Raw genomic sequence first — 7,400 nt, forward strand, 5'->3', positions numbered from 1 at the left:
GTAGGTGCTAGGAAAAGTGGCGCAGCCGTGAACAATGAACACAAGACTCAGGAGACACTGTTCTACAGAATGCGTGCGCCTTTCGCTCTGCCAATCGTTCAAAAGAATGTTGAAGAAACCGAATTCGTGGTGACGCTATGCTTACCTTTACGAAAACCACACTAGCAGCCAATCTGACGAACTTCTCCAGTTCAGCGCGTAAATGCGCCGACGTTGCGTTATTTAGCGTTTGAATACAGACATTCGGCGGCTATTGCTTTTTGACGTTGGCAACATGACTAAATGCAGGGTAAATAAAGATAACTGTCCGCTGTTGTGACGCCTGGTTCTTCAACTTCGACCGGCGGTACTCTTCGGGAGCGTGGCGTTGCCGGCGCTCTGGTGGCGTCCGGTACACCGTGGCGACCATGCAGCGACGAGACGATTTCTAGTGTAAAATTTGCACTTTGTTCAATGGTTGGAGAATGAATGAATGAATGAATGAATGAATGAATGAATGAATGAATGAATGAATGAATGAATGAATGAATGAATGAATGGAAAATGTTCATTGCGGGCCCCTTAAATAGGCCCCTAAAATCGTAGGCAGGATCTTACTCACGTCAATGTCACGTTACATGCACCGAGTCTGGTCGGGCATGGGCGGCTGAACCTTTCTCCCAGGTGACGTTTCCACGTGCTTGCTTCCGCTGACGGCAACCCACGGAGTCTGGTTGGGGTAGACGGCTGATTCTTGCTCCAGAGTGACGCTTGCAAGTGCGTGCCTCCTCTGGCGGCAACCCGCAGGTCCTGTTTGGTTCGCGGAAAGGGTTCTCCCCTTTGTCGCACGCACACAAAGGGGGCCGAAATCACTGCGGGGCGCCCGCCAGAACGTCAACCACTCCAGACAACCATATCAAAGTAGGAATCCATCCTCCGTTTCGATTAGGCATGGTCTTTGAGCATCCTTTCTGCTCGGGGTGTTACACGCCGATCGTAACACCACGTAGCGTTCGTGAAACCTTTATTATTGAAGTTTTCAGCTTTTGGTCCAACAATACTGAAGATGGACTCCAAACATGGCTATTTCATTAATGCAACGAAAGTGTTATTCGAATGTCATCGATGCAACTCCAAGCGCTGTCCCGTCCACGAGGGGCGTTTATTGGAATGTCACTCTGAACCATTCATGGCAGTTGAGATATTTTAATGGTGGAGTTGATTATGTTGATGATCATCTTCTTCTTCATTGTCGTATTAGGAAAAACTGTGGCGCTTACCAAATTATAGGATCGGCCAAGATTCGGGCTGCGTAAGGAAAACGCCGTAAACTAGAGAGAATAATCTAGTTAACTATCTCTAGAGATTGAGTGCTAGAGGAGTAGGGAACAGTCAGACTGGCATAACCAAACTGAAAGAATTTCAGCGAATCACCTCCTCACGTTCTCTTTATTGATACCGCCCGACTCGCTAGGCCATCGGGCGTGAACACCACTCCCATGGCGTGTAGCTGTTTACTTCATGTTAGTCCTCGATAATATAAGCGAAAAGTTCACTTTATAAACGGCGCTTGAAATTTATTCACATAGCTCCTGGAAATCTATGAACGCTGTTATCTATTAGCAGTAAGATATACTGGTTCCATCATGCTTCTGCCCTTCAAGTGCCTTACCTTGGCGAAATTGGAATTTGGAAACCATAGACTAAATATCAAGGCTAACTGGCACTCCTGTGCCGACCAAGACGCATGCATCTCCTCCTTTATTTTTCAGGTCTGCATGATAATGACTGGACTCTAGCAGGACCAAGGCCTCTCGTCTTTCTCTCTAATATTCTCGGTTGTTCATTCCCTCTTCCATGTCCCCCTCTGAACCGGAAAAGCATGGACTGCTGCTAATCTGGTAACGCACGGCTGATATGCTTAGGTTTGTGTATTTTTTACACTCTTTGTACGCGCTATGATCTCTCCTGCGTGGTGCCCACCTCCAGCTCTGGTCCATAGGGTGCGCCGTCAGTTTGTAAACGCGACAGAGTCAACACCAATGTTATCGAGTGCTCGAAGAAGTTCTTTTCCTCCTTAACTGTGTTTGCTGTTTTCATCCTTTGCGTCCACTTGATTCTCTTTCTCTGACTTCCGCTTCTACGCTTCCTGTGAAGGCCTGGGATGAGATTCAAAATAAATCAGAAAAAATATGCTGCAGTACAAGATTCCTGGGTTTCATTATAGATACGATATCAGAGCATAACTTTAGTAACAAGTTCAGTTACGTAAGTGCTGGAATAATTAGAATTAGAAATCACTGAGACGACCGGGGACGAAATTCAAAATAAATTAGTGCGTTTCATAATAGATATATCAGATCATAAGTTCAGTTACAAGTTCTGTTACTGAAATTTCTGGAATAATTAGAATTAGAAAACACTCAGACGCCAGGGGATTAAATTCAAGATAAATATAAACAGAAAAATCATACACTACAAAATTCACGAGTGTCATTATAGATGTTATATCAGAGCATAAGTTTAGTCGCAAGTTGAATTAGTCAAGTGTCTGAAATAATTAGACCTAATTAGAAATAACTGGTTACCACACACCAAAACACAGAATCACAGATTTTAGAGACCCACCACATGAGGATGACTTTGGGGGAATTCCTGGAAATCCGGAAGTGGAAAGCGCAAGTACCGACATCACTAATGGCGTCACAGACAAGAAAATGGCGTGTTATTTAACTGGCTATTTAGTGAAAAACATCTGCCTCCCAGTTCGTTTTGTGCGCTGCGTTCGCCTAAAGTCAACCTAAACAACACCAAACCCAAGGTTCGAGTGCCAAGAGACACACCTAAGTCAAATATTATGGTCGCCTACCATTTTCTTAAGGCCTCTTGTTTATTTGCGCTTTTAATTACTGTGTACTTATTCACTGCCTGTCTTCCCTCTTCCTCTATTAAGTGTCCCTGCTTTTGAGGTACAGATATTTGTGCACTTTTGCCGTCCATTCATTTTCATCCATGTCTCCGAGTTTCTCTTTAAAAGTGATTTAGTCTTGCGCTTATCTCAATTCAAAAGTGACCTAATTCATGTCACCCTGCACTTCCTCAGTGGTGGTTTTACTATATATGTGCCTCCCAAGGGAACCGGACTACCGATATTGGTTAACTTATAATGAAGTAACAAAATATGATGTGCACATAATAATATTTCCGACCGTTAGAGCTTGAATCATTCCTTTCCGAATTCCTTGCACCTGCTGATATTTATAGTAGCCTTAAAGTGTCCCACGTTCTATTTTTACAGCGTTCCGCTTCCCCTTCGTTTTTAGGCTATCTTGGCAGATGTTTGGGTAGGTCTTTCATTTGCTTATGTGTACACCTAGGTACTTGTATTCTCTGATTATGGGTATTACTTGCCGTTGAATTGATACCACGTAATTAGTGTCCCCAATAAAAATCATAATGCCCAATTTCTCTGTGTCAGACGTAGAGCTCATATTTGTCACTGAATTGTCAAATATCTTCGCAAGTCTTTGTAAAATTCTTACATTGTCTGACAGCACTATGTCGTCCACATACATCATCTCAGCGACTATTCGTTTCACTCTTTGCTCATTGCGCGCATTAAATAAATCAAAACCTGATTCACTGTTTTCCAGTTGTCTTTCTATGCCATTAACATAAAGTGGGAGAAACAAGAGAAATAGAGTTTCTTGCTTTTGTCCTTAGTGGATTCCCACTATTCCTTTGCATTTCTGGTCCTACAATACTACTTGCAGACGATTTTCGTTATATATTTCCTTCAGCACCTCCACGATATTTCCATTCATGCCCTAGTGCTTGAGAATATTCCGTAGCAATTTCCTGTCTACGTTATCGTAAGCTGTCCTAATATCTAGAAATGCTATCCGTAAATTCTATTTTATGCAGTTATGATATATATGCACTGAGTTAGCAGAAAAAAATTATCCGCTAAGCGTCTGCCTGGTCTGAACAAATACTGTGGTTGCCCCAGTACATCACTCTTTTTCCACACACTTCGACAACTAATTTTATGACTTGTTTCGCATTCTATATTTAATCGAAGTAACTAACTATCGTCTCTATGAGCACGTCTCATCCTCATCACATCAGCCGTTGCAGATGAGGTTCCTCTTGCTTTCACATCACCCGATCGGAATTTCTTTTTATGGTTAAAATTGCCGCTGAACACATCTCACGATGAATTTCGTCGAACGTAACGCGTTCAGCGTTGGTTCACTGCAGCGACACAACGCACGGGCGCCGTCGAAACGAGCTGAGCACGAGGCGTGCACTGCAGCGGCACTTCGCGCTGCCACTGGTCGCCACTAGCCACCGCTGCAGCGAAGCCTGCGCTAAAACCCCTTAAACTTCGTAAAGTATTGCCACGCTTTGAAGAATGCCGCCTCTCCTCGCGCGCTCTAAACTAGACTGAAGCCGCGTCGCTATTGGCCTAATAACATCACGTGGGCCCTCGCGCCGTGCATCAGCGCCATTTTTGCTCGAGAAGCGTCTACGGAGTTTCGAGGATCGCATGTTGGCGCCGTTGCTACGCTCGAGCACTGTAGGCGGCGCCACGGCCGAGGAGGGAGCGTGAAAGAGAGGAGAAACGAGTAGCAGTGAAGGCGGAGGAGGAGAGTGTTGCTACTTTTACGAAGTTTGGTCGTGTTTCGGCTCCTCGAAAACAAGCACAGCTCTGTGCCCGCGTCGCGAGCGAGGGTCCGAGGTGCAGCTGCACCAAAAGACATGGAAAGCAGTTTGTAAAGTGCTGCACCGGAGTGGTATATGAAATACCTTTGACCTGCTGGAAAACCTATGTGGACCAAACGGGTAGATGCGTGAATGACCGTGCAGCTGAACATGAGCGGTCGCTGAAAGAAGGAGGTGCGCATCTTTCGCAATATTGTGCAACTTGCAATGCGTTTGACCGAGCGGCAGAACATTCGCCACGGAAACAATGCCTGCACTGCAAGAAGTGTGAACCACTGTTCGGAGAGGTAAAGATTCTTGGCAGAAGCAGGGAAACAAAGGCACGTGAGGTTTTGAAAGCATTCCATATAAAGAAGAGAGGAAAAAATTGTGTTAATGATCCTTCCGTGACCCTGTTCAAAAGTGAGATGTCCTATCTAGAACGGTTTCGCAGAAGATGCATTATGGTCATTGTGCGCATGTCGGTGTTTTTCCTTATATTTGCAGATTTTTCAGTGAATAAAGATAATGAAGTTGGCGCTTGTCCTGTGTCGTTCTCCCTCTCGTGATCTTCTTAGTTGGCGCTGTTCCTTCCTAATTCATGCCACGCTTCCCTTCCCTTGGAATCCCGTCCGTAACCCTTAATGACCATCGGTAATCTTCCCTCCTCATTACGTATGTCCTGCCCATGCCAATTTCTTTTCCTTGATTTAAACTAAGGTGTCATTAGCTCGAGTTTGCTCCCTCAACCAATCTGCTCTTTTCTTATCCCTTAACGTAACACCTATCATTCTTCTTTCCATAGCTCCTTGCGTCGTCCTCAATTTGAGTAGAACCCTTTTCGTAAGCCTCCAGGTTTCTGCCCCGTACGTGCGTACTGGTAAGACACATCTGTTGTACACTTTTCTCTTGAGGGATAATGGCAACCTGCTGTTCATAATCTGAGAATGCCTCCCAAACGCACCCCAGCCCATTCATATTCTTCTGATCATTTCAGTCTCATGATCCGGATCCGCGGTCACTACCTGCCCTAAGTAGATGTATTCCCTTACCACTTCCAGTGCCTCGCTACCTATCGTAAACTGCTCTTCTCTTCCGAGACTGTTAAATAATACTTTAGTTTTCTGCAGATTAATTTTTAGACCCACCCTTTTGCTTTGCATCTACACGTCAGTGAGCATGCATTGCAATGGGTCCCCAGAGTTACTAAGCAAGGCAATATCATCAGCGAATAGGAAGTTACTAAGGTATTCTCCATTAACTTTTATCCCCAATTCTTCCCAATCCAAATCTCTGAATACCTCCTGTAAGCACGCTGTAAATAGAGAGATCGTATCTCCCTGCCTGACGCCTTTCTTTATTGGGATTTTGTTACTTTCTTTATGGAGGACTACGGTGGCTGTGGAGCCGTTATAGATATCTTTCAGTATTTTTACATATTCCTCGTCTACACCCTGATTCCGTAATACTTCTATGACTGCTGAGGTTTCGACTTAATCAAACGCTTTCTCGTAATCAATGAAAGCTATATTTAAGGGTCGGTTTTATTCTGCACATTTCTCTATCACCTGATTGATAGTGTGAATATGGTCTGTTGTTGAGTAGCCTTTACGGAATACGGCCTGGTCCTTTGGTTGACAGAAGTCTAAGGTGTTCCTGATTCTATTTGCGATTACCTTAGTAAATACTTTGCAGGCAACGGACAGTAACCTGATTGGTCTATAATTTTTTTAGTCTTTGGCGTCCCCTTTCTTGTGGATTAGGATTATGTTAGCATTCTTCCAAGATTCCGGTACGCTCGAGATCATGAAGCATTGCGTATACAGGGTCACCCGTTTTTCTAGAACAATCTGCCCACCATCCTTCAACAAGTCTGCTGTTACCTGATCCTCCCCAGCTGCCTTCCCCCTTTGCATAGCTCCCAAGGCTTTCTTTGCTTCTTACGGCGTTACTTGTGGGATGCCAAATTCCTCCAGACTATTCTCTCTTCCATTATCGTCGTGGGTGTCACTGGTACTGCATAAATCTCTATAGAACTCCTCAGCCACTTGAACTATCTCATCCATATTAGTAATGATATTGCCAGCTTTGTCTCTTAACGCATACACCTGATTCTTGCCTATTCCTAGTTTCTGCTTCACTGATTTTAGGCCTTCTCCGTTCCTGAGAGCATGTTCAATTCTATCCGTATTATACTTCCTTATGTCAGCTGTCTTACGCTTGTTGATTAACTTGGAAAGTTCTACCAGTTCTATTCTAGCTGTAGGGTTAGAGGCTTTCATACATTGGCGTTTCTTGATCAGATCTTTTGTCTCCTGCGATAGCTTACTGCTACCCTGTCTAACGGATTTACCACCGACTTCTATTGCACACTCCTTAATGGTGCCCACAAGATTGCTGTTCATTCCTTCAACACTAAGGTCCTCTTCCTGAGCTAAGGCCGAATACCTGTTCTGTAGCTTGATCCGGAATTCCTCTATTTTCCCTCTTACCGCTAACTCATTAATACGCTTCTTATGTACCAGTTTCTTCCGTCCCCTCCTCAAGTCTAGGCTAATTCGAGTTCTTACCATTCTATGGTCACTGCAGCGCACTTTGCTGAGCACGTCCACATCTTGTATGATGCCAGTGTTAGCGCAGAGTATAAAGTCTATTTCATTTATAGTCTCGCCATTTTGGCTCCTCCCCATGCACTTTCGGCTATCCCGCTTGCGGAA

This window comes from Dermacentor albipictus, chromosome 8, assembly GCF_038994185.2.
Source record: "Dermacentor albipictus isolate Rhodes 1998 colony chromosome 8, USDA_Dalb.pri_finalv2, whole genome shotgun sequence".
NCBI classification, from domain to species: domain Eukaryota; kingdom Metazoa; phylum Arthropoda; class Arachnida; order Ixodida; family Ixodidae; genus Dermacentor; species Dermacentor albipictus.